This window comes from Triturus cristatus, chromosome 8, assembly GCF_964204655.1.
Source record: "Triturus cristatus chromosome 8, aTriCri1.1, whole genome shotgun sequence".
Taxonomy (NCBI): Eukaryota; Metazoa; Chordata; class Amphibia; order Caudata; family Salamandridae; genus Triturus; species Triturus cristatus.
In genome coordinates this window covers 735,947,053-735,974,616 of record NC_140591.1, presented here as the reverse complement: position 1 = coordinate 735,974,616, position 27,564 = coordinate 735,947,053, and the positions used below count along the sequence as shown (strand labels likewise).

General features: G+C 41.9%; 17 non-coding genes across 17 annotated transcripts; all 17 read right to left on the bottom strand.

The window, feature by feature from the left end:
- Positions 1-447: 447 nt before the first annotated feature.
- TRNAV-CAC (transfer RNA valine (anticodon CAC)) lies at positions 448-520 on the bottom strand. The gene has a single exon. It is a non-coding gene; the product is annotated as a tRNA-Val (tRNA).
- Positions 521-792: 272 nt separating this feature from the next.
- On the bottom strand, positions 793-864 carry TRNAP-UGG (transfer RNA proline (anticodon UGG)). Its single transcript has one exon. It is a non-coding gene; the product is annotated as a tRNA-Pro (tRNA).
- Positions 865-5,241: 4,377 nt separating this feature from the next.
- TRNAV-CAC (transfer RNA valine (anticodon CAC)) lies at positions 5,242-5,314 on the bottom strand. Its single transcript has one exon. It is a non-coding gene; the product is annotated as a tRNA-Val (tRNA).
- A 272-nt stretch (positions 5,315-5,586) lies between these two features.
- TRNAP-UGG (transfer RNA proline (anticodon UGG)) lies at positions 5,587-5,658 on the bottom strand. The gene has a single exon. It is a non-coding gene; the product is annotated as a tRNA-Pro (tRNA).
- A 4,379-nt stretch (positions 5,659-10,037) lies between these two features.
- TRNAV-CAC (transfer RNA valine (anticodon CAC)) lies at positions 10,038-10,110 on the bottom strand. Its single transcript has one exon. It is a non-coding gene; the product is annotated as a tRNA-Val (tRNA).
- Positions 10,111-10,382: 272 nt separating this feature from the next.
- TRNAP-UGG (transfer RNA proline (anticodon UGG)) lies at positions 10,383-10,454 on the bottom strand. Its single transcript has one exon. It is a non-coding gene; the product is annotated as a tRNA-Pro (tRNA).
- A 1,980-nt stretch (positions 10,455-12,434) lies between these two features.
- On the bottom strand, positions 12,435-12,507 carry TRNAV-CAC (transfer RNA valine (anticodon CAC)). Its single transcript has one exon. It is a non-coding gene; the product is annotated as a tRNA-Val (tRNA).
- A 272-nt stretch (positions 12,508-12,779) lies between these two features.
- On the bottom strand, positions 12,780-12,851 carry TRNAP-UGG (transfer RNA proline (anticodon UGG)). Its single transcript has one exon. It is a non-coding gene; the product is annotated as a tRNA-Pro (tRNA).
- Positions 12,852-14,831: 1,980 nt separating this feature from the next.
- On the bottom strand, positions 14,832-14,904 carry TRNAV-CAC (transfer RNA valine (anticodon CAC)). Its single transcript has one exon. It is a non-coding gene; the product is annotated as a tRNA-Val (tRNA).
- A 272-nt stretch (positions 14,905-15,176) lies between these two features.
- TRNAP-UGG (transfer RNA proline (anticodon UGG)) lies at positions 15,177-15,248 on the bottom strand. The gene has a single exon. It is a non-coding gene; the product is annotated as a tRNA-Pro (tRNA).
- A 2,058-nt stretch (positions 15,249-17,306) lies between these two features.
- TRNAV-CAC (transfer RNA valine (anticodon CAC)) lies at positions 17,307-17,379 on the bottom strand. Its single transcript has one exon. It is a non-coding gene; the product is annotated as a tRNA-Val (tRNA).
- A 2,669-nt stretch (positions 17,380-20,048) lies between these two features.
- TRNAP-UGG (transfer RNA proline (anticodon UGG)) lies at positions 20,049-20,120 on the bottom strand. The gene has a single exon. It is a non-coding gene; the product is annotated as a tRNA-Pro (tRNA).
- A 1,980-nt stretch (positions 20,121-22,100) lies between these two features.
- Positions 22,101-22,173, bottom strand: TRNAV-CAC (transfer RNA valine (anticodon CAC)). Its single transcript has one exon. It is a non-coding gene; the product is annotated as a tRNA-Val (tRNA).
- Positions 22,174-24,497: 2,324 nt separating this feature from the next.
- Positions 24,498-24,570, bottom strand: TRNAV-CAC (transfer RNA valine (anticodon CAC)). The gene has a single exon. It is a non-coding gene; the product is annotated as a tRNA-Val (tRNA).
- A 272-nt stretch (positions 24,571-24,842) lies between these two features.
- TRNAP-UGG (transfer RNA proline (anticodon UGG)) lies at positions 24,843-24,914 on the bottom strand. The gene has a single exon. It is a non-coding gene; the product is annotated as a tRNA-Pro (tRNA).
- A 1,980-nt stretch (positions 24,915-26,894) lies between these two features.
- Positions 26,895-26,967, bottom strand: TRNAV-CAC (transfer RNA valine (anticodon CAC)). Its single transcript has one exon. It is a non-coding gene; the product is annotated as a tRNA-Val (tRNA).
- A 272-nt stretch (positions 26,968-27,239) lies between these two features.
- On the bottom strand, positions 27,240-27,311 carry TRNAP-UGG (transfer RNA proline (anticodon UGG)). Its single transcript has one exon. It is a non-coding gene; the product is annotated as a tRNA-Pro (tRNA).
- Positions 27,312-27,564: the final 253 nt, after the last annotated feature.

Below are 27,564 nucleotides of genomic sequence, written 5' to 3'. Positions count from 1 at the left end.
CGAGTGATATGCTTTCATTCATGCATGGCTAGGAAAAATCGCCATACTGTTGCAAACATTCTTACACCACCAACTGGAAATAAATGATTCTGACATTAAACGTAAAGGTGACAATGCATTTGTATCATCACCCTGAGAAGGATCATCTTGGAATTGAGCCGAGGGCCTCTGCACTCAAAGCCAGAAACACTCCACTAAAATAAGATTCCTGTTGGTGCCAACAATTCTCCATGTTAATGCTTGTTCTAGGTGAGCAGTGAACCGATTGCAGGGCTCTTTTGAAAGCAAGGTCTGAGAACCAACAGATACATCCACACGCCGATTACTTTAGTGTTTTGAGAGAATTCCCTTTCTTGGAACGAGATTGCATGAAATAATCTTCAGGGCTTGGACAATTCCATGGCAAAACGGCACCTATCAACATTGTAGCCAACACAATATAACAACTGTTTCTGCCCGGTTTCGAACCGGGGACCTTTCGCGTGTGAGGCGAACGTGATAACCACTACACTACAGAAACAGATACCTACAGTTGATTTTTCTGTAATGAAACTGCTCCGAACTGGCTATTCCATGGGCCTCTGGCTTTAGATTTCTTTCATGCAACCTGCCCGACATCCCTAGCTGAACGCTCGTACATGCCATGCAAGACCAGATGTTTGGTATTAGCTCAGACTGGGCAGGGCTGAAGCATGAGACTCTAGCAAAGAATTATCCACTACTGCAAAGAAAAAATTGATGTTGGTTTTGAAACGCAAACTTCAAAACAACTTGAAAAGAGTACCAAGAAAAGGGCTCGTCCGGGATTTGAACCCGGGACCTCTCGCACCCAAAGCGAGAATCATACCCCTAGACCAACGAGCCCTCAAAATCCTCTTACCTCTCAAAAGCTAATACCGGCTCTAAGCCCGCAATGAAGATCATGCTGGTATCTTTATGATGCTTGGTCTGTGAATACGCATGAAAGTCAGTCTCAACTTACCCTTTCTCAAACGATAGCACTATCATTTACAAGTGTCTCCTTTTATTCCGTCCCAGCTTTGGACACGTCTTACAGGAAGTCAGCCCTTATTTATATATTTCTTCAGTGGCTGAAGCTTAATGAGAAAGAGTAACAAGTTGTTCATAACAACATAAGAAACACATTGTGCATTTTCTCTCAAATACTCCTTCACTTTGTGCCAAAAGAAATACCAAGGTGAATACCTAGGCCACAGATTCAAGCTAAAGATCTTCCTGCTGAATGCAAGGCGCAATAAAAACTGCATATCGCTGGACTAAAGCATTCCTTGCATAGCCTCTAACATCATAACATAACTGAGCTGCTAGCAGCAAGCTAACCAATACCTTTCTGAAATGAGAATGACATGTGCTTATCTGCTCAATCAGTGCTCAATCAGGCTCGATCAGGCGAGATTTAGAAAAGGTGGAAAGGGTCCAAGTGGATGCCCCTTCCTTTTGAGGGTGGGTCCTGCTGACTATCATAGGATTGCTTGTAAAAGTGGCCAGGGTCAGAGGAAAAGCTGCCAACACTTCTTAGCGTTCTCTATAGATGCAGCCATTTTCTGTGACTGTAATTTCGGCCTTTTCCCAGAAGTCTCTATTCTGCCTATGCAAATTAACAAAAGCAGTGCTTATTCCTCACTTGCTCAAATGTCCTTCCTGTCCAGAAAGCTCTGATTAAGCATGCTTATTTTCTTTTTCTGGGATATTTTAAATTGTTTCGCTGTCCAGTCTGTGGCAGTAGAAAGCTGCTTATGATGCCAGGTTTTGATGAATCCCCAAGGTACAAGTACAGAGGAATATATCAGTCTCTAGGATATGGAACTTTTAGCTAACACATCACAATATGTGATGCTTGCCAAGAAAACACTACATTCTGGAGCGCTGATGATCAGAACATTCTGCTCCTGAAGGATAGAAAAGACAGCTTGATTGAAATAAAGTCTGTTTATATTGACGCTCTCTCTCTCCCTATATATACATACATGCATACACACACACACACAGGTATGTCATGCATTTCTTCAGATTTGTTTCAACCATTTACCATTTATTGGAGAATCCCTACTTTTCAAGTGACTGCAAATGAAGTCATCTCTGGCACTTTTTGTGCAAAGTAAGAGACACACATGACACCTTATTATAAAAGTCATCGGTTTCTTTGTTACTGTGTACTTTCAAAGCATGGGGCTTTCACACGTCAGGTAAACCTGATTACCACTACACAACAAAAGCAGATGCAGCTTTCTTATCTATGTCGTGATAGAACAGTTGTGAATTGAGTAGAAGAAGGGCCCTGATGTGATACTTATTACATGCAGCCTGTAAGATAGTCAAACATGCAGGCTAGGAAGGAAGATGCAAAAATCAATGTATTAGAAAAACACCTAAAGGCGAGTGATATGCTTTCATTCATGCATGGCTAGGAAAAATCGCCATACTGTTGCAAACATTCTTACACCACCAACTGGAAATAAATGATTCTGACATTAAACGTAAAGGTGAGAATGCATTTGTATCATCACCTTGAGAAGGATCATCTTGGAATTGAGCCGAGGGCCTCTGCACTCAAAGCCAGAAACACTCCACTAAAATAAGATTCCTGTTGGTGCCAACAATTCTCCATGTTAATGCTTGTTCTAGGTGAGCAGTGAACCGATTACAGGGCTCTTTTGAAAGCAAGGTCTGAGAACCAACAGATACATCCACACGCCGATTACTTTAGTGTTTTGAGAGAATTCCCTTTCTTGGAACGAGATTGCATGAAATAATCTTCAGGACTTGGACAATTCCATGGCAAAACGGCACCTATCAACATTGTAGCCAACACAATATAACAACTGTTTCTGCCCGGTTTCGAACCGGGGACCTTTCGCGTGTGAGGCGAACTTGATAACCACTACACTACAGAAACAGATACCTACAGTTGATTTTTCTGTAATGAAACTGCTCCGAACTGGCTATTCCATGGGCCTCTGGCTTTAGATTTCTTTCATGCAACCTGCCCGACATCCCTAGCTGAACGCTCGTACATGCCATGCAAGACCAGATGTTTGGTATTAGCTCAGACTGGGCAGGGCTGAAGCATGAGACTCTAGCAAAGAATTATCCACTACTGCAAAGAAAAAATTGATGTTGGTTTTGAAACGCAAACTTCAAAACAACTTGAAAAGAGTACCAAGAAAAGGGCTCGTCAGGGATTTGAACCCGGGACCTCTCGCACCCAAAGCGAGAATCATACCCCTAGACCAACGAGCCCTCAAAATTCTCTTACCTCTCAAAAGCTAATACCGGCTCTAAGCCCGCAATGAAGATCATGCTGGTATCTTTATGATGCTTGGTCTGTGAATACGCATGAAAGTCAGTCTCAACTTACCCTTTCTCAAACGATAGCACTATCATTTACAAGTGTCTCCTTTTATTCCGTCCCAGCTTTGGACACGTCTTACAGGAAGTCAGCCCTTATTTATATATTTCTGCAGTGGCTGAAGCTTAATGAGAAAGAGTAACAAGTTGTTCATAACAACATAAGAAACACATTGTGCATTTTCTCTCAAATACTCCTTCACTTTGTGCCAAAAGAAATACCAAGGTGAATACCTAGGCCACAGATTCAAGCTAAAGATCTTCCTGCTGAATGCAAGGCGCATTAAAAACTGCATATCGCTGGACTAAAGCATTCCTTGCATAGCCTCTAACATCATAACATAACTGAGCTGCTAGCAGCAAGCTAACCAATACCTTTCTGAAATGAGAATGACATGTGCTTATCTGCTCAATCAGTGCTCAATCAGGCTCGATCAGGCGAGATTTAGAAAAGGTGGAAAGGGTCCAAGTGGATGCCCCTTCCTTTTTAGGGTGGGTCCTGCTGACTATCATAGGATTGCTTGTAAAAGTGGCCAGGGTCAGAGGAAAAGCTGCCAACACTTCTTAGCGTTCTCTATAGATGCAGCCATTTTCTGTGACTGTAATTTCGGCCTTTTCCCAGAAGTCTCTATTCTGCCTATGCAAATTAACAAAAGCAGTGCTTATTCCTCACTTGCTCAAATGTCCTTCCTGTCCAGAAAGCTCTGATTAAGCATGCTTATTTTCTTTTTCTGGGATATTTTAAATTGTTTCGCTGTCCAGTCTGTGGCAGTAGAAAGCTGCTTATGATGCCAGGTTTTGATGAATCCCCAAGGTACAAGTACAGAGGAATATATCAGTCTCTAGGATATGGAACTTTTAGCTAACACATCACAATATGTGATGCTTGCCAAGAAAACACTACATTCTGGAGCGCTGATGATCAGAACATTCTGCTCCTGAAGGATAGAAAAGACAGCTTGATTGAAATAAAGTCTGTTTATATTGACGCTCTCTCTCTCCCTATATATACATACATGCATACACACACACACACAGGTATGTCATGCATTTCTTCAGATTTGTTTCAACCATTTACCATTTATTGGAGAATCCCTACTTTTCAAGTGACTGCAAATGAAGTCATCTCTGGCACTTTTTGTGCAAAGTAAGAGACACACATGACACCTTTTTATAAAAGTCATCGGTTTCTTTGTTACTGTGTACTTTCAAAGCATGGGGCTTTCACACGTCAGGTAAACCTGATTACCACTACACAACAAAAGCAGATGCAGCTTTCTTATCTATGTCGTGATAGAACAGTTGTGAATTGAGTAGAAGAAGGGCCCTGATGTGATACTTATTACATGCAGCCTGTAAGATAGTCAAACATGCAGGCTAGGAAGGAAGATGCAAATATCAATGTATTAGAAAAACACCTAAAGGCGAGTGATATGCTTTCATTCATGCATGGCTAGGAAAAATCGCCATACTGTTGCAAACATTCTTACACCACCAACTGGAAATAAATGATTCTGACATTAAACGTAAAGGTGACAATGCATTTGTATCATCACCCTGAGAAGGATCATCTTGGAATTGAGCCGAGGGCCTCTGCACTCAAAGCCAGAAACACTCCACTAAAATAAGATTCCTGTTGGTGCCAACAATTCTCCATGTTAATGCTTGTTCTAGGTGAGCAGTGAACCGATTGCAGGGCTCTTTTGAAAGCAAGGTCTGAGAACCAACAGATACATCCACACGCCGATTACTTTAGTGTTTTGAGAGAATTCCCTTTCTTGGAACGAGATTGCATGAAATAATCTTCAGGGCTTGGACAATTCCATGGCAAAACGGCACCTATCAACATTGTAGCCAACACAATATAACAACTGTTTCTGCCCGGTTTCGAACCGGGGACCTTTCGCGTGTGAGGCGAACGTGATAACCACTACACTACAGAAACAGATACCTACAGTTGATTTTTCTGTAATGAAACTGCTCCGAACTGGCTATTCCATGGGCCTCTGGCTTTAGATTTCTTTCATGCAACCTGCCCGACATCCCTAGCTGAACGCTCGTACATGCCATGCAAGACCAGATGTTTGGTATTAGCTCAGACTGGGCAGGGCTGAAGCATGAGACTCTAGCAAAGAATTATCCACTACTGCAAAGAAAAAATTGATGTTGGTTTTGAAACGCAAACTTCAAAACAACTTGAAAAGAGTACCAAGAAAAGGGCTCGTCCGGGATTTGAACCCGGGACCTCTCGCACCCAAAGCGAGAATCATACCCCTAGACCAACGAGCCCTCAAAATCCTCTTACCTCTCAAAAGCTAATACCGGCTCTAAGCCCGCAATGAAGATCATGCTGGTATCTTTATGATGCTTGGTCTGTGAATACGCATGAAAGTCAGTCTCAACTTACCCTTTCTCAAACGATAGCACTATCATTTACAAGTGTCTCCTTTTATTCCGTCCCAGCTTTGGACACGTCTTACAGGAAGTCAGCCCTTATTTATATATTTCTTCAGTGGCTGAAGCTTAATGAGAAAGAGTAACAAGTTGTTCATAACAACATAAGAAACACATTGTGCATTTTCTCTTAAATACTCCTTCACTTTGTGCCAAAAGAAATACCAAGGTGAATACCTAGGCCACAGATTCAAGCTAAAGATCTTCCTGCTGAATGCAAGGCGCATTAAAAACTGCATATCGCTGGACTAAAGCATTCCTTGCATAGCCTCTAACATCATAACATAACTGAGCTGCTAGCAGCAAGCTAACCAATACCTTTCTGAAATGAGAATGACATGTGCTTATCTGCTCAATCAGTGCTCAATCAGGCTCGATCAGGCGAGATTTAGAAAAGGTGGAAAGGGTCCAAGTGGATGCCCCTTCCTTTTGAGGGTGGGTCCTGCTGACTATCATAGGATTGCTTGTAAAAGTGGCCAGGGTCAGAGGAAAAGCTGCCAACACTTCTTAGCGTTCTCTATAGATGCAGCCATTTTCTGTGACTGTAATTTCGGCCTTTTCCCAGAAGTCTCTATTCTGCCTATGCAAATTAACAAAAGCAGTGCTTATTCCTCACTTGCTCAAATGTCCTTCCTGTCCAGAAAGCTCTGATTAAGCATGCTTATTTTCTTTTTCTGGGATATTTTAAATTGTTTCGCTGTCCAGTCTGTGGCAGTAGAAAGCTGCTTATGATGCCAGGTTTTGATGAATCCCCAAGGTACAAGTACAGAGGAATATATCAGTCTCTAGGATATGGAACTTTTAGCTAACACATCACAATATGTGATGCTTGCCAAGAAAACACTACATTCTGGAGCGCTGATGATCAGAACATTCTGCTCCTGAAGGATAGAAAAGACAGCTTGATTGAAATAAAGTCTGTTTATATTGACGCTCTCTCTCTCCCTATATATACATACATGCATACACACACACACACACAGGTATGTCATGCATTTCTTCAGATTTGTTTCAACCATTTACCATTTATTGGAGAATCCCTACTTTTCAAGTGACTGCAAATGAAGTCATCTCTGGCACTTTTTGTGCAAAGTAAGAGACACACATGACACCTTATTATAAAAGTCATCGGTTTCTTTGTTACTGTGTACTTTCAAAGCATGGGGCTTTCACACGTCAGGTAAACCTGATTACCACTACACAACAAAAGCAGATGCAGCTTTCTTATCTATGTCGTGATAGAACAGTTGTGAATTGAGTAGAAGAAGGGCCCTGATGTGATACTTATTACATGCAGCCTGTAAGATAGTCAAACATGCAGGCTAGGAAGGAAGATGCAAAAATCAATGTATTAGAAAAACACCTAAAGGCGAGTGATATGCTTTCATTCATGCATGGCTAGGAAAAATCGCCATACTGTTGCAAACATTCTTACACCACCAACTGGAAATAAATGATTCTGACATTAAACGTAAAGGTGAGAATGCATTTGTATCATCACCTTGAGAAGGATCATCTTGGAATTGAGCCGAGGGCCTCTGCACTCAAAGCCAGAAACACTCCACTAAAATAAGATTCCTGTTGGTGCCAACAATTCTCCATGTTAATGCTTGTTCTAGGTGAGCAGTGAACCGATTACAGGGCTCTTTTGAAAGCAAGGTCTGAGAACCAACAGATACATCCACACGCCGATTACTTTAGTGTTTTGAGAGAATTCCCTTTCTTGGAACGAGATTGCATGAAATAATCTTCAGGACTTGGACAATTCCATGGCAAAACGGCACCTATCAACATTGTAGCCAACACAATATAACAACTGTTTCTGCCCGGTTTCGAACCGGGGACCTTTCGCGTGTGAGGCGAACTTGATAACCACTACACTACAGAAACAGATACCTACAGTTGATTTTTCTGTAATGAAACTGCTCCGAACTGGCTATTCCATGGGCCTCTGGCTTTAGATTTCTTTCATGCAACCTGCCCGACATCCCTAGCTGAACGCTCGTACATGCCATGCAAGACCAGATGTTTGGTATTAGCTCAGACTGGGCAGGGCTGAAGCATGAGACTCTAGCAAAGAATTATCCACTACTGCAAAGAAAAAATTGATGTTGGTTTTGAAACGCAAACTTCAAAACAACTTGAAAAGAGTACCAAGAAAAGGGCTCGTCAGGGATTTGAACCCGGGACCTCTCGCACCCAAAGCGAGAATCATACCCCTAGACCAACGAGCCCTCAAAATTCTCTTACCTCTCAAAAGCTAATACCGGCTCTAAGCCCGCAATGAAGATCATGCTGGTATCTTTATGATGCTTGGTCTGTGAATACGCATGAAAGTCAGTCTCAACTTACCCTTTCTCAAACGATAGCACTATCATTTACAAGTGTCTCCTTTTATTCCGTCCCAGCTTTGGACACGTCTTACAGGAAGTCAGCCCTTATTTATATATTTCTGCAGTGGCTGAAGCTTAATGAGAAAGAGTAACAAGTTGTTCATAACAACATAAGAAACACATTGTGCATTTTCTCTCAAATACTCCTTCACTTTGTGCCAAAAGAAATACCAAGGTGAATACCTAGGCCACAGATTCAAGCTAAAGATCTTCCTGCTGAATGCAAGGCGCATTAAAAACTGCATATCGCTGGACTAAAGCATTCCTTGCATAGCCTCTAACATCATAACATAACTGAGCTGCTAGCAGCAAGCTAACCAATACCTTTCTGAAATGAGAATGACATGTGCTTATCTGCTCAATCAGTGCTCAATCAGGCTCGATCAGGCGAGATTTAGAAAAGGTGGAAAGGGTCCAAGTGGATGCCCCTTCCTTTTTAGGGTGGGTCCTGCTGACTATCATAGGATTGCTTGTAAAAGTGGCCAGGGTCAGAGGAAAAGCTGCCAACACTTCTTAGCGTTCTCTATAGATGCAGCCATTTTCTGTGACTGTAATTTCGGCCTTTTCCCAGAAGTCTCTATTCTGCCTATGCAAATTAACAAAAGCAGTGCTTATTCCTCACTTGCTCAAATGTCCTTCCTGTCCAGAAAGCTCTGATTAAGCATGCTTATTTTCTTTTTCTGGGATATTTTAAATTGTTTCGCTGTCCAGTCTGTGGCAGTAGAAAGCTGCTTATGATGCCAGGTTTTGATGAATCCCCAAGGTACAAGTACAGAGGAATATATCAGTCTCTAGGATATGGAACTTTTAGCTAACACATCACAATATGTGATGCTTGCCAAGAAAACACTACATTCTGGAGCGCTGATGATCAGAACATTCTGCTCCTGAAGGATAGAAAAGACAGCTTGATTGAAATAAAGTCTGTTTATATTGACGCTCTCTCTCTCCCTATATATACATACATGCATACACACACACACACAGGTATGTCATGCATTTCTTCAGATTTGTTTCAACCATTTACCATTTATTGGAGAATCCCTACTTTTCAAGTGACTGCAAATGAAGTCATCTCTGGCACTTTTTGTGCAAAGTAAGAGACACACATGACACCTTTTTATAAAAGTCATCGGTTTCTTTGTTACTGTGTACTTTCAAAGCATGGGGCTTTCACACGTCAGGTAAACCTGATTACCACTACACAACAAAAGCAGATGCAGCTTTCTTATCTATGTCGTGATAGAACAGTTGTGAATTGAGTAGAAGAAGGGCCCTGATGTGATACTTATTACATGCAGCCTGTAAGATAGTCAAACATGCAGGCTAGGAAGGAAGATGCAAATATCAATGTATTAGAAAAACACCTAAAGGCGAGTGATATGCTTTCATTCATGCATGGCTAGGAAAAATCGCCATACTGTTGCAAACATTCTTACACCACCAACTGGAAATAAATGATTCTGACATTAAACGTAAAGGTGACAATGCATTTGTATCATCACCCTGAGAAGGATCATCTTGGAATTGAGCCGAGGGCCTCTGCACTCAAAGCCAGAAACACTCCACTAAAATAAGATTCCTGTTGGTGCCAACAATTCTCCATGTTAATGCTTGTTCTAGGTGAGCAGTGAACCGATTGCAGGGCTCTTTTGAAAGCAAGGTCTGAGAACCAACAGATACATCCACACGCCGATTACTTTAGTGTTTTGAGAGAATTCCCTTTCTTGGAACGAGATTGCATGAAATAATCTTCAGGGCTTGGACAATTCCATGGCAAAACGGCACCTATCAACATTGTAGCCAACACAATATAACAACTGTTTCTGCCCGGTTTCGAACCGGGGACCTTTCGCGTGTGAGGCGAACGTGATAACCACTACACTACAGAAACAGATACCTACAGTTGATTTTTCTGTAATGAAACTGCTCCGAACTGGCTATTCCATGGGCCTCTGGCTTTAGATTTCTTTCATGCAACCTGCCCGACATCCCTAGCTGAACGCTCGTACATGCCATGCAAGACCAGATGTTTGGTATTAGCTCAGACTGGGCAGGGCTGAAGCATGAGACTCTAGCAAAGAATTATCCACTACTGCAAAGAAAAAATTGATGTTGGTTTTGAAACGCAAACTTCAAAACAACTTGAAAAGAGTACCAAGAAAAGGGCTCGTCCGGGATTTGAACCCGGGACCTCTCGCACCCAAAGCGAGAATCATACCCCTAGACCAACGAGCCCTCAAAATCCTCTTACCTCTCAAAAGCTAATACCGGCTCTAAGCCCGCAATGAAGATCATGCTGGTATCTTTATGATGCTTGGTCTGTGAATACGCATGAAAGTCAGTCTCAACTTACCCTTTCTCAAACGATAGCACTATCATTTACAAGTGTCTCCTTTTATTCCGTCCCAGCTTTGGACACGTCTTACAGGAAGTCAGCCCTTATTTATATATTTCTTCAGTGGCTGAAGCTTAATGAGAAAGAGTAACAAGTTGTTCATAACAACATAAGAAACACATTGTGCATTTTCTCTTAAATACTCCTTCACTTTGTGCCAAAAGAAATACCAAGGTGAATACCTAGGCCACAGATTCAAGCTAAAGATCTTCCTGCTGAATGCAAGGCGCATTAAAAACTGCATATCGCTGGACTAAAGCATTCCTTGCATAGCCTCTAACATCATAACATAACTGAGCTGCTAGCAGCAAGCTAACCAATACCTTTCTGAAATGAGAATGACATGTGCTTATCTGCTCAATCAGTGCTCAATCAGGCTCGATCAGGCGAGATTTAGAAAAGGTGGAAAGGGTCCAAGTGGATGCCCCTTCCTTTTTAGGGTGGGTCCTGCTGACTATCATAGGATTGCTTGTAAAAGTGGCCAGGGTCAGAGGAAAAGCTGCCAACACTTCTTAGCGTTCTCTATAGATGCAGCCATTTTCTGTGACTGTAATTTCGGCCTTTTCCCAGAAGTCTCTATTCTGCCTATGCAAATTAACAAAAGCAGTGCTTATTCCTCACTTGCTCAAATGTCCTTCCTGTCCAGAAAGCTCTGATTAAGCATGCTTATTTTCTTTTTCTGGGATATTTTAAATTGTTTCGCTGTCCAGTCTGTGGCAGTAGAAAGCTGCTTATGATGCCAGGTTTTGATGAATCCCCAAGGTACAAGTACAGAGGAATATATCAGTCTCTAGGATATGGAACTTTTAGCTAACACATCACAATATGTGATGCTTGCCAAGAAAACACTACATTCTGGAGCGCTGATGATCAGAACATTCTGCTCCTGAAGGATAGAAAAGACAGCTTGATTGAAATAAAGTCTGTTTATATTGACGCTCTCTCTCTCCCTATATATACATACATGCATACACACACACACACAGGTATGTCATGCATTTCTTCAGATTTGTTTCAACCATTTACCATTTATTGGAGAATCCCTACTTTTCAAGTGACTGCAAATGAAGTCATCTCTGGCACTTTTTGTGCAAAGTAAGAGACACACATGACACCTTTTTATAAAAGTCATCGGTTTCTTTGTTACTGTGTACTTTCAAAGCATGGGGCTTTCACACGTCAGGTAAACCTGATTACCACTACACAACAAAAGCAGATGCAGCTTTCTTATCTATGTCGTGATAGAACAGTTGTGAATTGAGTAGAAGAAGGGCCCTGATGTGATACTTATTACATGCAGCCTGTAAGATAGTCAAACATGCAGGCTAGGAAGGAAGATGCAAATATCAATGTATTAGAAAAACACCTAAAGGCGAGTGATATGCTTTCATTCATGCATGGCTAGGAAAAATCGCCATACTGTTGCAAACATTCTTACACCACCAACTGGAAATAAATGATTCTGACATTAAACGTAAAGGTGACAATGCATTTGTATCATCACCCTGAGAAGGATCATCTTGGAATTGAGCCGAGGGCCTCTGCACTCAAAGCCAGAAACACTCCACTAAAATAAGATTCCTGTTGGTGCCAACAATTCTCCATGTTAATGCTTGTTCTAGGTGAGCAGTGAACCGATTGCAGGGCTCTTTTGAAAGCAAGGTCTGAGAACCAACAGATACATCCACACGCCGATTACTTTAGTGTTTTGAGAGAATTCCCTTTCTTGGAACGAGATTGCATGAAATAATCTTCAGGGCTTGGACAATTCCATGGCAAAACGGCACCTATCAACATTGTAGCCAACACAATATAACAACTGTTTCTGCCCGGTTTCGAACCGGGGACCTTTCGCGTGTGAGGCGAACGTGATAACCACTACACTACAGAAACAGATACCTACAGTTGATTTTTCTGTAATGAAACTGCTCCGAACTGGCTATTCCATGGGCCTCTGGCTTTAGATTTCTTTCATGCAACCTGCCCGACATCCCTAGCTGAACGCTCGTACATGCCATGCAAGACCAGATGTTTGGTATTAGCTCAGACTGGGCAGGGCTGAAGCATGAGACTCTAGCAAAGAATTATCCACTACTGCAAAGAAAAAATTGATGTTGGTTTTGAAACGCAAACTTCAAAACAACTTGAAAAGAGTACCAAGAAAAGGGCTCGTCCGGGATTTGAACCCGGGACCTCTCGCACCCAAAGCGAGAATCATACCCCTAGACCAACGAGCCCTCAAAATCCTCTTACCTCTCAAAAGCTAATACCGGCTCTAAGCCCGCAATGAAGATCATGCTGGTATCTTTATGATGCTTGGTCTGTGAATACGCATGAAAGTCAGTCTCAACTTACCCTTTCTCAAACGATAGCACTATCATTTACAAGTGTCTCCTTTTATTCCGTCCCAGCTTTGGACACGTCTTACAGGAAGTCAGCCCTTATTTATATATTTCTTCAGTGGCTGAAGCTTAATGAGAAAGAGTAACAAGTTGTTCATAACAACATAAGAAACACATTGTGCATTTTCTCTTAAATACTCCTTCACTTTGTGCCAAAAGAAATACCAAGGTGAATACCTAGGCCACAGATTCAAGCTAAAGATCTTCCTGCTGAATGCAAGGCGCATTAAAAACTGCATATCGCTGGACTAAAGCATTCCTTGCATAGCCTCTAACATCATAACATAACTGAGCTGCTAGCAGCAAGCTAACCAATACCTTTCTGAAATGAGAATGACATGTGCTTATCTGCTCAATCAGTGCTCAATCAGGCTCGATCAGGCGAGATTTAGAAAAGGTGGAAAGGGTCCAAGTGGATGCCCCTTCCTTTTTAGGGTGGGTCCTGCTGACTATCATAGGATTGCTTGTAAAAGTGGCCAGGGTCAGAGGAAAAGCTGCCAACACTTCTTAGCGTTCTCTATAGATGCAGCCATTTTCTGTGACTGTAATTTCGGCCTTTTCCCAGAAGTCTCTATTCTGCCTATGCAAATTAACAAAAGCAGTGCTTATTCCTCACTTGCTCAAATGTCCTTCCTGTCCAGAAAGCTCTGATTAAGCATGCTTATTTTCTTTTTCTGGGATATTTTAAATTGTTTCGCTGTCCAGTCTGTGGCAGTAGAAAGCTGCTTATGATGCCAGGTTTTGATGAATCCCCAAGGTACAAGTACAGAGGAATATATCAGTCTCTAGGATATGGAACTTTTAGCTAACACATCACAATATGTGATGCTTGCCAAGAAAACACTACATTCTGGAGCGCTGATGATCAGAACATTCTGCTCCTGAAGGATAGAAAAGACAGCTTGATTGAAATAAAGTCTGTTTATATTGACGCTCTCTCTCTCCCTATATATACATACATGCATACACACACACACACAGGTATGTCATGCATTTCTTCAGATTTGTTTCAACCATTTACCATTTATTGGAGAATCCCTACTTTTCAAGTGACTGCAAATGAAGTCATCTCTGGCACTTTTTGTGCAAAGTAAGAGACACACATGACACCTTTTTATAAAAGTCATCGGTTTCTTTGTTACTGTGTACTTTCAAAGCATGGGGCTTTCACACGTCAGGTAAACCTGATTACCACTACACAACAAAAGCAGATGCAGCTTTCTTATCTATGTCGTGATAGAACAGTTGTGAATTGAGTAGAAGAAGGGCCCTGATGTGATACTTATTACATGCAGCCTGTAAGATAGTCAAACATGCAGGCTAGGAAGGAAGATGCAAATATCAATGTATTAGAAAAACACCTAAAGGCGAGTGATATGCTTTCATTCATGCATGGCTAGGAAAAATCGCCATACTGTTGCAAACATTCTTACACCACCAACTGGAAATAAATGATTCTGACATTAAACGTAAAGGTGACAATGCATTTGTATCATCACCCTGAGAAGGATCATCTTGGAATTGAGCCGAGGGCCTCTGCACTCAAAGCCAGAAACACTCCACTAAAATAAGATTCCTGTTGGTGCCAACAATTCTCCATGTTAATGCTTGTTCTAGGTGAGCAGTGAACCGATTGCAGGGCTCTTTTGAAAGCAAGGTCTGAGAACCAACAGATACATCCACACGCCGATTACTTTAGTGTTTTGAGAGAATTCCCTTTCTTGGAACGAGATTGCATGAAATAATCTTCAGGGCTTGGACAATTCCATGGCAAAACGGCACCTATCAACATTGTAGCCAACACAATATAACAACTGTTTCTGCCCGGTTTCGAACCGGGGACCTTTCGCGTGTGAGGCGAACGTGATAACCACTACACTACAGAAACAGATACCTACAGTTGATTTTTCTGTAATGAAACTGCTCCGAACTGGCTATTCCATGGGCCTCTGGCTTTAGATTTCTTTCATGCAACCTGCCCGACATCCCTAGCTGAACGCTCGTACATGCCATGCAAGACCAGATGTTTGGTATTAGCTCAGACTGGGCAGGGCTGAAGCATGAGACTCTAGCAAAGAATTATCCACTACTGCAAAGAAAAAATTGATGTTGGTTTTGAAACGCAAACTTCAAAACAACTTGAAAAGAGTACCAAGAAAAGGGCTCGTCCGGGATTTGAACCCGGGACCTCTCGCACCCAAAGCGAGAATCATACCCCTAGACCAACGAGCCCTCAAAATCCTCTTACCTCTCAAAAGCTAATACCGGCTCTAAGCCCGCAATGAAGATCATGCTGGTATCTTTATGATGCTTGGTCTGTGAATACGCATGAAAGTCAGTCTCAACTTACCCTTTCTCAAACGATAGCACTATCATTTACAAGTGTCTCCTTTTATTCCGTCCCAGCTTTGGACACGTCTTACAGGAAGTCAGCCCTTATTTATATATTTCTTCAGTGGCTGAAGCTTAATGAGAAAGAGTAACAAGTTGTTCATAACAACATAAGAAACACATTGTGCATTTTCTCTCAAATACTCCTTCACTTTGTGCCAAAAGAAATACCAAGGTGAATACCTAGGCCACAGATTCAAGCTAAAGATCTTCCTGCTGAATGCAAGGCGCAATAAAAACTGCATATCGCTGGACTAAAGCATTCCTTGCATAGCCTCTAACATCATAACATAACTGAGCTGCTAGCAGCAAGCTAACCAATACCTTTCTGAAATGAGAATGACATGTGCTTATCTGCTCGATCAGTGCTCGATCAGTGCTCGATCAGTGCTCGATCAGTGCTCGATCAGTGCTCGATCAGTGCTCGATCAGTGCTCGATCAGTGCTCGATCAGTGCTCGATCAGGCGAGATTTAGAAAAGGTGGAAAGGGTCCAAGTGGATGCCCCTTCCTTTTTAGGGTGGGTCCTGCTGACTATCATAGGATTGCTTGTAAAAGTGGCCAGGGTCAGAGGAAAAGCTGCCAACACTTCTTAGCGTTCTCTATAGATGCAGCCATTTTCTGTGACTGTAATTTCGGCCTTTTCCCAGAAGTCTCTATTCTGCCTATGCAAATTAACAAAAGCAGTGCTTATTCCTCACTTGCTCAAATGTCCTTCCTGTCCAGAAAGCTCTGATTAAGCATGCTTATTTTCTTTTTCTGGGATATTTTAAATTGTTTCGCTGTCCAGTCTGTGGCAGTAGAAAGCTGCTTATGATGCCAGGTTTTGATGAATCCCCAAGGTACAAGTACAGAGGAATATATCAGTCTCTAGGATATGGAACTTTTAGCTAACACATCACAATATGTGATGCTTGCCAAGAAAACACTACATTCTGGAGCGCTGATGATCAGAACATTCTGCTCCTGAAGGATAGAAAAGACAGCTTGATTGAAATAAAGTCTGTTTATATTGACGCTCTCTCTCTCCCTATATATACATACATGCATACACACACACACACAGGTATGTCATGCATTTCTTCAGATTTGTTTCAACCATTTACCATTTATTGGAGAATCCCTACTTTTCAAGTGACTGCAAATGAAGTCATCTCTGGCACTTTTTGTGCAAAGTAAGAGACACACATGACACCTTTTTATAAAAGTCATCGGTTTCTTTGTTACTGTGTACTTTCAAAGCATGGGGCTTTCACACGTCAGGTAAACCTGATTACCACTACACAACAAAAGCAGATGCAGCTTTCTTATCTATGTCGTGATAGAACAGTTGTGAATTGAGTAGAAGAAGGGCCCTGATGTGATACTTATTACATGCAGCCTGTAAGATAGTCAAACATGCAGGCTAGGAAGGAAGATGCAAATATCAATGTATTAGAAAAACACCTAAAGGCGAGTGATATGCTTTCATTCATGCATGGCTAGGAAAAATCGCCATACTGTTGCAAACATTCTTACACCACCAACTGGAAATAAATGATTCTGACATTAAACGTAAAGGTGACAATGCATTTGTATCATCACCCTGAGAAGGATCATCTTGGAATTGAGCCGAGGGCCTCTGCACTCAAAGCCAGAAACACTCCACTAAAATAAGATTCCTGTTGGTGCCAACAATTCTCCATGTTAATGCTTGTTCTAGGTGAGCAGTGAACCGATTGCAGGGCTCTTTTGAAAGCAAGGTCTGAGAACCAACAGATACATCCACACGCCGATTACTTTAGTGTTTTGAGAGAATTCCCTTTCTTGGAACGAGATTGCATGAAATAATCTTCAGGGCTTGGACAATTCCATGGCAAAACGGCACCTATCAACATTGTAGCCAACACAATATAACAACTGTTTCTGCCCGGTTTCGAACCGGGGACCTTTCGCGTGTGAGGCGAACGTGATAACCACTACACTACAGAAACAGATACCTACAGTTGATTTTTCTGTAATGAAACTGCTCCGAACTGGCTATTCCATGGGCCTCTGGCTTTAGATTTCTTTCATGCAACCTGCCCGACATCCCTAGCTGAACGCTCGTACATGCCATGCAAGACCAGATGTTTGGTATTAGCTCAGACTGGGCAGGGCTGAAGCATGAGACTCTAGCAAAGAATTATCCACTACTGCAAAGAAAAAATTGATGTTGGTTTTGAAACGCAAACTTCAAAACAACTTGAAAAGAGTACCAAGAAAAGGGCTCGTCCGGGATTTGAACCCGGGACCTCTCGCACCCAAAGCGAGAATCATACCCCTCGACCAACGAGCCCTCAAAATCCTCTTACCTCTCAAAAGCTAATACCGGCTCTAAGCCCGCAATGAAGATCATGCTGGTATCTTTATGATGCTTGGTCTGTGAATACGCATGAAAGTCAGTCTCAACTTACCCTTTCTCAAACGATAGCACTATCATTTACAAGTGTCTCCTTTTATTCCGTCCCAGCTTTGGACACGTCTTACAGGAAGTCAGCCCTTATTTATATATTTCTTCAGTGGCTGAAGCTTAATGAGAAAGAGTAACAAGTTGTTCATAACAACATAAGAAACACATTGTGCATTTTCTCTTAAATACTCCTTCACTTTGTGCCAAAAGAAATACCAAGGTGAATACCTAGGCCACAGATTCAAGCTAAAGATCTTCCTGCTGAATGCAAGGCGCAATAAAAACTGCATATCGCTGGACTAAAGCATTCCTTGCATAGCCTCTAACATCATAACATAACTGAGCTGCTAGCAGCAAGCTAACCAATACCTTTCTGAAATGAGAATGACATGTGCTTATCTGCTCAACCAGTGCTCAATCAGGCTCGATCAGGCGAGATTTAGAAAAGGTGGAAAGGGTCCAAGTGGATGCCCCTTCCTTTTTAGGGTGGGTCCTGCTGACTATCATAGGATTGCTTGTAAAAGTGGCCAGGGTCAGAGGAAAAGCTGCCAACACTTCTTAGCGTTCTCTATAGATGCAGCCATTTTCTGTGACTGTAATTTCGGCCTTTTCCCAGAAGTCTCTATTCTGCCTATGCAAATTAACAAAAGCAGTGCTTATTCCTCACTTGCTCAAATGTCCTTCCTGTCCAGAAAGCTCTGATTAAGCATGCTTATTTTCTTTTTCTGGGATATTTTAAATTGTTTCGCTGTCCAGTCTGTGGCAGTAGAAAGCTGCTTATGATGCCAGGTTTTGATGAATCCCCAAGGTACAAGTACAGAGGAATATATCAGTCTCTAGGATATGGAACTTTTAGCTAACACATCACAATATGTGATGCTTGCCAAGAAAACACTACATTCTGGAGCGCTGATGATCAGAACATTCTGCTCCTGAAGGATAGAAAAGACAGCTTGATTGAAATAAAGTCTGTTTATATTGACGCTCTCTCTCTCCCTATATATACATACATGCATACACACACACACACAGGTATGTCATGCATTTCTTCAGATTTGTTTCAACCATTTACCATTTATTGGAGAATCCCTACTTTTCAAGTGACTGCAAATGAAGTCATCTCTGGCACTTTTTGTGCAAAGTAAGAGACACACATGACACCTTTTTATAAAAGTCATCGGTTTCTTTGTTACTGTGTACTTTCAAAGCATGGGGCTTTCACACGTCAGGTAAACCTGATTACCACTACACAACAAAAGCAGATGCAGCTTTCTTATCTATGTCGTGATAGAACAGTTGTGAATTGAGTAGAAGAAGGGCCCTGATGTGATACTTATTACATGCAGCCTGTAAGATAGTCAAACATGCAGGCTAGGAAGGAAGATGCAAATATCAATGTATTAGAAAAACACCTAAAGGCGAGTGATATGCTTTCATTCATGCATGGCTAGGAAAAATCGCCATACTGTTGCAAACATTCTTACACCACCAACTGGAAATAAATGATTCTGACATTAAACGTAAAGGTGACAATGCATTTGTATCATCACCCTGAGAAGGATCATCTTGGAATTGAGCCGAGGGCCTCTGCACTCAAAGCCAGAAACACTCCACTAAAATAAGATTCCTGTTGGTGCCAACAATTCTCCATGTTAATGCTTGTTCTAGGTGAGCAGTGAACCGATTGCAGGGCTCTTTTGAAAGCAAGGTCTGAGAACCAACAGATACATCCACACGCCGATTACTTTAGTGTTTTGAGAGAATTCCCTTTCTTGGAACGAGATTGCATGAAATAATCTTCAGGGCTTGGACAATTCCATGGCAAAACGGCACCTATCAACATTGTAGCCAACACAATATAACAACTGTTTCTGCCCGGTTTCGAACCTGGGACCTTTCGCGTGTGAGGCGAACGTGATAACCACTACACTACAGAAACAGATACCTACAGTTGATTTTTCTGTAATGAAACTGCTCCGAACTGGCTATTCCATGGGCCTCTGGCTTTAGATTTCTTTCATGCAACCTGCCCGACATCCCTAGCTGAACGCTCGTACATGCCATGCAAGACCAGATGTTTGGTATTAGCTCAGACTGGGCAGGGCTGAAGCATGAGACTCTAGCAAAGAATTATCCACTACTGCAAAGAAAAAATTGATGTTGGTTTTGAAACGCAAACTTCAAAACAACTTGAAAAGAGTACCAAGAAAAGGGCTCGTCCGGGATTTGAACCCGGGACCTCTCGCACCCAAAGCGAGAATCATACCCCTAGACCAACGAGCCCTCAAAATCCTCTTACCTCTCAAAAGCTAATACCGGCTCTAAGCCCGCAATGAAGATCATGCTGGTATCTTTATGATGCTTGGTCTGTGAATACGCATGAAAGTCAGTCTCAACTTACCCTTTCTCAAACGATAGCACTATCATTTACAAGTGTCTCCTTTTATTCTGTCCCAGCTTTGGACACGTCTTACAGGAAGTCAGCCCTTATTTATATATTTCTTCAGTGGCTGAAGCTTAATGAGAAAGAGTAACAAGTTGTTCATAACAACATAAGAAACACATTGTGCATTTTCTCTTAAATACTCCTTCACTTTGTGCCAAAAGAAATACCAAGGTGAATACCTAGGCCACAGATTCAAGCTAAAGATCTTCCTGCTGAATGCAAGGCGCATTAAAAACTGCATATCGCTGGACTAAAGCATTCCTTGCATAGCCTCTAACATCATAACATAACTGAGCTGCTAGCAGCAAGCTAACCAATACCTTTCTGAAATGAGAATGACATGTGCTTATCTGCTCAATCAGTGCTCAATCAGGCTCGATCAGGCGAGATTTAGAAAAGGTGGAAAGGGTCCAAGTGGATGCCCCTTCCTTTTTAGGGTGGGTCCTGCTGACTATCATAGGATTGCTTGTAAAAGTGGCCAGGGTCAGAGGAAAAGCTGCCAACACTTCTTAGCGTTCTCTATAGATGCAGCCATTTTCTGTGACTGTAATTTCGGCCTTTTCCCAGAAGTCTCTATTCTGCCTATGCAAATTAACAAAAGCAGTGCTTATTCCTCACTTGCTCAAATGTCCTTCCTGTCCAGAAAGCTCTGATTAAGCATGCTTATTTTCTTTTTCTGGGATATTTTAAATTGTTTCGCTGTCCAGTCTGTGGCAGTAGAAAGCTGCTTATGATGCCAGGTTTTGATGAATCCCCAAGGTACAAGTACAGAGGAATATATCAGTCTCTAGGATATGGAACTTTTAGCTAACACATCACAATATGTGATGCTTGCCAAGAAAACACTACATTCTGGAGCGCTGATGATCAGAACATTCTGCTCCTGAAGGATAGAAAAGACAGCTTGATTGAAATAAAGTCTGTTTATATTGACGCTCTCTCTCTCCCTATATATACATACATGCATACACACACACACACAGGTATGTCATGCATTTCTTCAGATTTGTTTCAACCATTTACCATTTATTGGAGAATCCCTACTTTTCAAGTGACTGCAAATGAAGTCATCTCTGGCACTTTTTGTGCAAAGTAAGAGACACACATGACACCTTTTTATAAAAGTCATCGGTTTCTTTGTTACTGTGTACTTTCAAAGCATGGGGCTTTCACACGTCAGGTAAACCTGATTACCACTACACAACAAAAGCAGATGCAGCTTTCTTATCTATGTCGTGATAGAACAGTTGTGAATTGAGTAGAAGAAGGGCCCTGATGTGATACTTATTACATGCAGCCTGTAAGATAGTCAAACATGCAGGCTAGGAAGGAAGATGCAAATATCAATGTATTAGAAAAACACCTAAAGGCGAGTGATATGCTTTCATTCATGCATGGCTAGGAAAAATCGCCATACTGTTGCAAACATTCTTACACCACCAACTGGAAATAAATGATTCTGACATTAAACGTAAAGGTGACAATGCATTTGTATCATCACCCTGAGAAGGATCATCTTGGAATTGAGCCGAGGGCCTCTGCACTCAAAGCCAGAAACACTCCACTAAAATAAGATTCCTGTTGGTGCCAACAATTCTCCATGTTAATGCTTGTTCTAGGTGAGCAGTGAACCGATTGCAGGGCTCTTTTGAAAGCAAGGTCTGAGAACCAACAGATACATCCACACGCCGATTACTTTAGTGTTTTGAGAGAATTCCCTTTCTTGGAACGAGATTGCATGAAATAATCTTCAGGGCTTGGACAATTCCATGGCAAAACGGCACCTATCAACATTGTAGCCAACACAATATAACAACTGTTTCTGCCCGGTTTCGAACCGGGGACCTTTCGCGTGTGAGGCGAACGTGATAACCACTACACTACAGAAACAGATACCTACAGTTGATTTTTCTGTAATGAAACTGCTCCGAACTGGCTATTCCATGGGCCTCTGGCTTTAGATTTCTTTCATGCAACCTGCCCGACATCCCTAGCTGAACGCTCGTACATGCCATGCAAGACCAGATGTTTGGTATTAGCTCAGACTGGGCAGGGCTGAAGCATGAGACTCTAGCAAAGAATTATCCACTACTGCAAAGAAAAAATTGATGTTGGTTTTGAAACGCAAACTTCAAAACAACTTGAAAAGAGTACCAAGAAAAGGGCTCGTCCGGGATTTGAACCCGGGACCTCTCGCACCCAAAGCGAGAATCATACCCCTCGACCAACGAGCCCTCAAAATCCTCTTACCTCTCAAAAGCTAATACCGGCTCTAAGCCCGCAATGAAGATCATGCTGGTATCTTTATGATGCTTGGTCTGTGAATACGCATGAAAGTCAGTCTCAACTTACCCTTTCTCAAACGATAGCACTATCATTTACAAGTGTCTCCTTTTATTCCGTCCCAGCTTTGGACACGTCTTACAGGAAGTCAGCCCTTATTTATATATTTCTTCAGTGGCTGAAGCTTAATGAGAAAGAGTAACAAGTTGTTCATAACAACATAAGAAACACATTGTGCATTTTCTCTTAAATACTCCTTCACTTTGTGCCAAAAGAAATACCAAGGTGAATACCTAGGCCACAGATTCAAGCTAAAGATCTTCCTGCTGAATGCAAGGCGCAATAAAAACTGCATATCGCTGGACTAAAGCATTCCTTGCATAGCCTCTAACATCATAACATAACTGAGCTGCTAGCAGCAAGCTAACCAATACCTTTCTGAAATGAGAATGACATGTGCTTATCTGCTCAACCAGTGCTCAATCAGGCTCGATCAGGCGAGATTTAGAAAAGGTGGAAAGGGTCCAAGTGGATGCCCCTTCCTTTTTAGGGTGGGTCCTGCTGACTATCATAGGATTGCTTGTAAAAGTGGCCAGGGTCAGAGGAAAAGCTGCCAACACTTCTTAGCGTTCTCTATAGATGCAGCCATTTTCTGTGACTGTAATTTCGGCCTTTTCCCAGAAGTCTCTATTCTGCCTATGCAAATTAACAAAAGCAGTGCTTATTCCTCACTTGCTCAAATGTCCTTCCTGTCCAGAAAGCTCTGATTAAGCATGCTTATTTTCTTTTTCTGGGATATTTTAAATTGTTTCGCTGTCCAGTCTGTGGCAGTAGAAAGCTGCTTATGATGCCAGGTTTTGATGAATCCCCAAGGTACAAGTACAGAGGAATATATCAGTCTCTAGGATATGGAACTTTTAGCTAACACATCACAATATGTGATGCTTGCCAAGAAAACACTACATTCTGGAGCGCTGATGATCAGAACATTCTGCTCCTGAAGGATAGAAAAGACAGCTTGATTGAAATAAAGTCTGTTTATATTGACGCTCTCTCTCTCCCTATATATACATACATGCATACACACACACACACAGGTATGTCATGCATTTCTTCAGATTTGTTTCAACCATTTACCATTTATTGGAGAATCCCTACTTTTCAAGTGACTGCAAATGAAGTCATCTCTGGCACTTTTTGTGCAAAGTAAGAGACACACATGACACCTTTTTATAAAAGTCATCGGTTTCTTTGTTACTGTGTACTTTCAAAGCATGGGGCTTTCACACGTCAGGTAAACCTGATTACCACTACACAACAAAAGCAGATGCAGCTTTCTTATCTATGTCGTGATAGAACAGTTGTGAATTGAGTAGAAGAAGGGCCCTGATGTGATACTTATTACATGCAGCCTGTAAGATAGTCAAACATGCAGGCTAGGAAGGAAGATGCAAATATCAATGTATTAGAAAAACACCTAAAGGCGAGTGATATGCTTTCATTCATGCATGGCTAGGAAAAATCGCCATACTGTTGCAAACATTCTTACACCACCAACTGGAAATAAATGATTCTGACATTAAACGTAAAGGTGACAATGCATTTGTATCATCACCCTGAGAAGGATCATCTTGGAATTGAGCCGAGGGCCTCTGCACTCAAAGCCAGAAACACTCCACTAAAATAAGATTCCTGTTGGTGCCAACAATTCTCCATGTTAATGCTTGTTCTAGGTGAGCAGTGAACCGATTGCAGGGCTCTTTTGAAAGCAAGGTCTGAGAACCAACAGATACATCCACACGCCGATTACTTTAGTGTTTTGAGAGAATTCCCTTTCTTGGAACGAGATTGCATGAAATAATCTTCAGGGCTTGGACAATTCCATGGCAAAACGGCACCTATCAACATTGTAGCCAACACAATATAACAACTGTTTCTGCCCGGTTTCGAACCGGGGACCTTTCGCGTGTGAGGCGAACGTGATAACCACTACACTACAGAAACAGATACCTACAGTTGATTTTTCTGTAATGAAACTGCTCCGAACTGGCTATTCCATGGGCCTCTGGCTTTAGATTTCTTTCATGCAACCTGTCCGACATCCCTAGCTGAACGCTCGTACATGCCATGCAAGACCAGATGTTTGGTATTAGCTCAGACTGGGCAGGGCTGAAGCATGAGACTCTAGCAAAGAATTATCCACTACTGCAAAGAAAAAATTGATGTTGGTTTTGAAACGCAAACTTCAAAACAACTTGAAAAGAGTACCAAGAAAAGGGCTCGTCCGGGATTTGAACCCGGGACCTCTCGCACCCAAAGCGAGAATCATACCCCTAGACCAACGAGCCCTCAAAATCCTCTTACCTCTCAAAAGCTAATACCGGCTCTAAGCCCGCAATGAAGATCATGCTGGTATCTTTATGATGCTTGGTCTGTGAATACGCATGAAAGTCAGTCTCAACTTACCCTTTCTCAAACGATAGCACTATCATTTACAAGTGTCTCCTTTTATTCTGTCCCAGCTTTGGACACGTCTTACAGGAAGTCAGCCCTTATTTATATATTTCTTCAGTGGCTGAAGCTTAATGAGAAAGAGTAACAAGTTGTTCATAACAACATAAGAAACACATTGTGCATTTTCTCTTAAATACTCCTTCACTTTGTGCCAAAAGAAATACCAAGGTGAATACCTAGGCCACAGATTCAAGCTAAAGATCTTCCTGCTGAATGCAAGGCGCATTAAAAACTGCATATCGCTGGACTAAAGCATTCCTTGCATAGCCTCTAACATCATAACATAACTGAGCTGCTAGCAGCAAGCTAACCAATACCTTTCTGAAATGAGAATGACATGTGCTTATCTGCTCAATCAGTGCTCAATCAGGCTCGATCAGGCGAGATTTAGAAAAGGTGGAAAGGGTCCAAGTGGATGCCCCTTCCTTTTTAGGGTGGGTCCTGCTGACTATCATAGGATTGCTTGTAAAAGTGGCCAGGGTCAGAGGAAAAGCTGCCAACACTTCTTAGCGTTCTCTATAGATGCAGCCATTTTCTGTGACTGTAATTTCGGCCTTTTCCCAGAAGTCTCTATTCTGCCTATGCAAATTAACAAAAGCAGTGCTTATTCCTCACTTGCTCAAATGTCCTTCCTGTCCAGAAAGCTCTGATTAAGCATGCTTATTTTCTTTTTCTGGGATATTTTAAATTGTTTCGCTGTCCAGTCTGTGGCAGTAGAAAGCTGCTTATGATGCCAGGTTTTGATGAATCCCCAAGGTACAAGTACAGAGGAATATATCAGTCTCTAGGATATGGAACTTTTAGCTAACACATCACAATATGTGATGCTTGCCAAGAAAACACTACATTCTGGAGCGCTGATGATCAGAACATTCTGCTCCTGAAGGATAGAAAAGACAGCTTGATTGAAATAAAGTCTGTTTATATTGACGCTCTCTCTCTCCCTATATATACATACATGCATACACACACACACACAGGTATGTCATGCATTTCTTCAGATTTGTTTCAACCATTTACCATTTATTGGAGAATCCCTACTTTTCAAGTGACTGCAAATGAAGTCATCTCTGGCACTTTTTGTGCAAAGTAAGAGACACACATGACACCTTTTTATAAAAGTCATCGGTTTCTTTGTTACTGTGTACTTTCAAAGCATGGGGCTTTCACACGTCAGGTAAACCTGATTACCACTACACAACAAAAGCAGATGCAGCTTTCTTATCTATGTCGTGATAGAACAGTTGTGAATTGAGTAGAAGAAGGGCCCTGATGTGATACTTATTACATGCAGCCTGTAAGATAGTCAAACATGCAGGCTAGGAAGGAAGATGCAAATATCAATGTATTAGAAAAACACCTAAAGGCGAGTGATATGCTTTCATTCATGCATGGCTAGGAAAAATCGCCATACTGTTGCAAACATTCTTACACCACCAACTGGAAATAAATGATTCTGACATTAAACGTAAAGGTGACAATGCATTTGTATCATCACCCTGAGAAGGATCATCTTGGAATTGAGCCGAGGGCCTCTGCACTCAAAGCCAGAAACACTCCACTAAAATAAGATTCCTGTTGGTGCCAACAATTCTCCATGTTAATGCTTGTTCTAGGTGAGCAGTGAACCGATTGCAGGGCTCTTTTGAAAGCAAGGTCTGAGAACCAACAGATACATCCACACGCCGATTACTTTAGTGTTTTGAGAGAATTCCCTTTCTTGGAACGAGATTGCATGAAATAATCTTCAGGGCTTGGACAATTCCATGGCAAAACGGCACCTATCAACATTGTAGCCAACACAATATAACAACTGTTTCTGCCCGGTTTCGAACCGGGGACCTTTCGCGTGTGAGGCGAACGTGATAACCACTACACTACAGAAACAGATACCTACAGTTGATTTTTCTGTAATGAAACTGCTCCGAACTGGCTATTCCATGGGCCTCTGGCTTTAGATTTCTTTCATGCAACCTGCCCGACATCCCTAGCTGAACGCTCGTACATGCCATGCAAGACCAGATGTTTGGTATTAGCTCAGACTGGGCAGGGCTGAAGCATGAGACTCTAGCAAAGAATTATCCACTACTGCAAAGAAAAAATTGATGTTGGTTTTGAAACGCAAACTTCAAAACAACTTGAAAAGAGTACCAAGAAAAGGGCTCGTCCGGGATTTGAACCCGGGACCTCTCGCACCCAAAGCGAGAATCATACCCCTAGACCAACGAGCCCTCAAAATCCTCTTACCTCTCAAAAGCTAATACCGGCTCTAAGCCCGCAATGAAGATCATGCTGGTATCTTTATGATGCTTGGTCTGTGAATACGCATGAAAGTCAGTCTCAACTTACCCTTTCTCAAACGATAGCACTATCATTTACAAGTGTCTCCTTTTATTCTGTCCCAGCTTTGGACACGTCTTACAGGAAGTCAGCCCTTATTTATATATTTCTTCAGTGGCTGAAGCTTAATGAGAAAGAGTAACA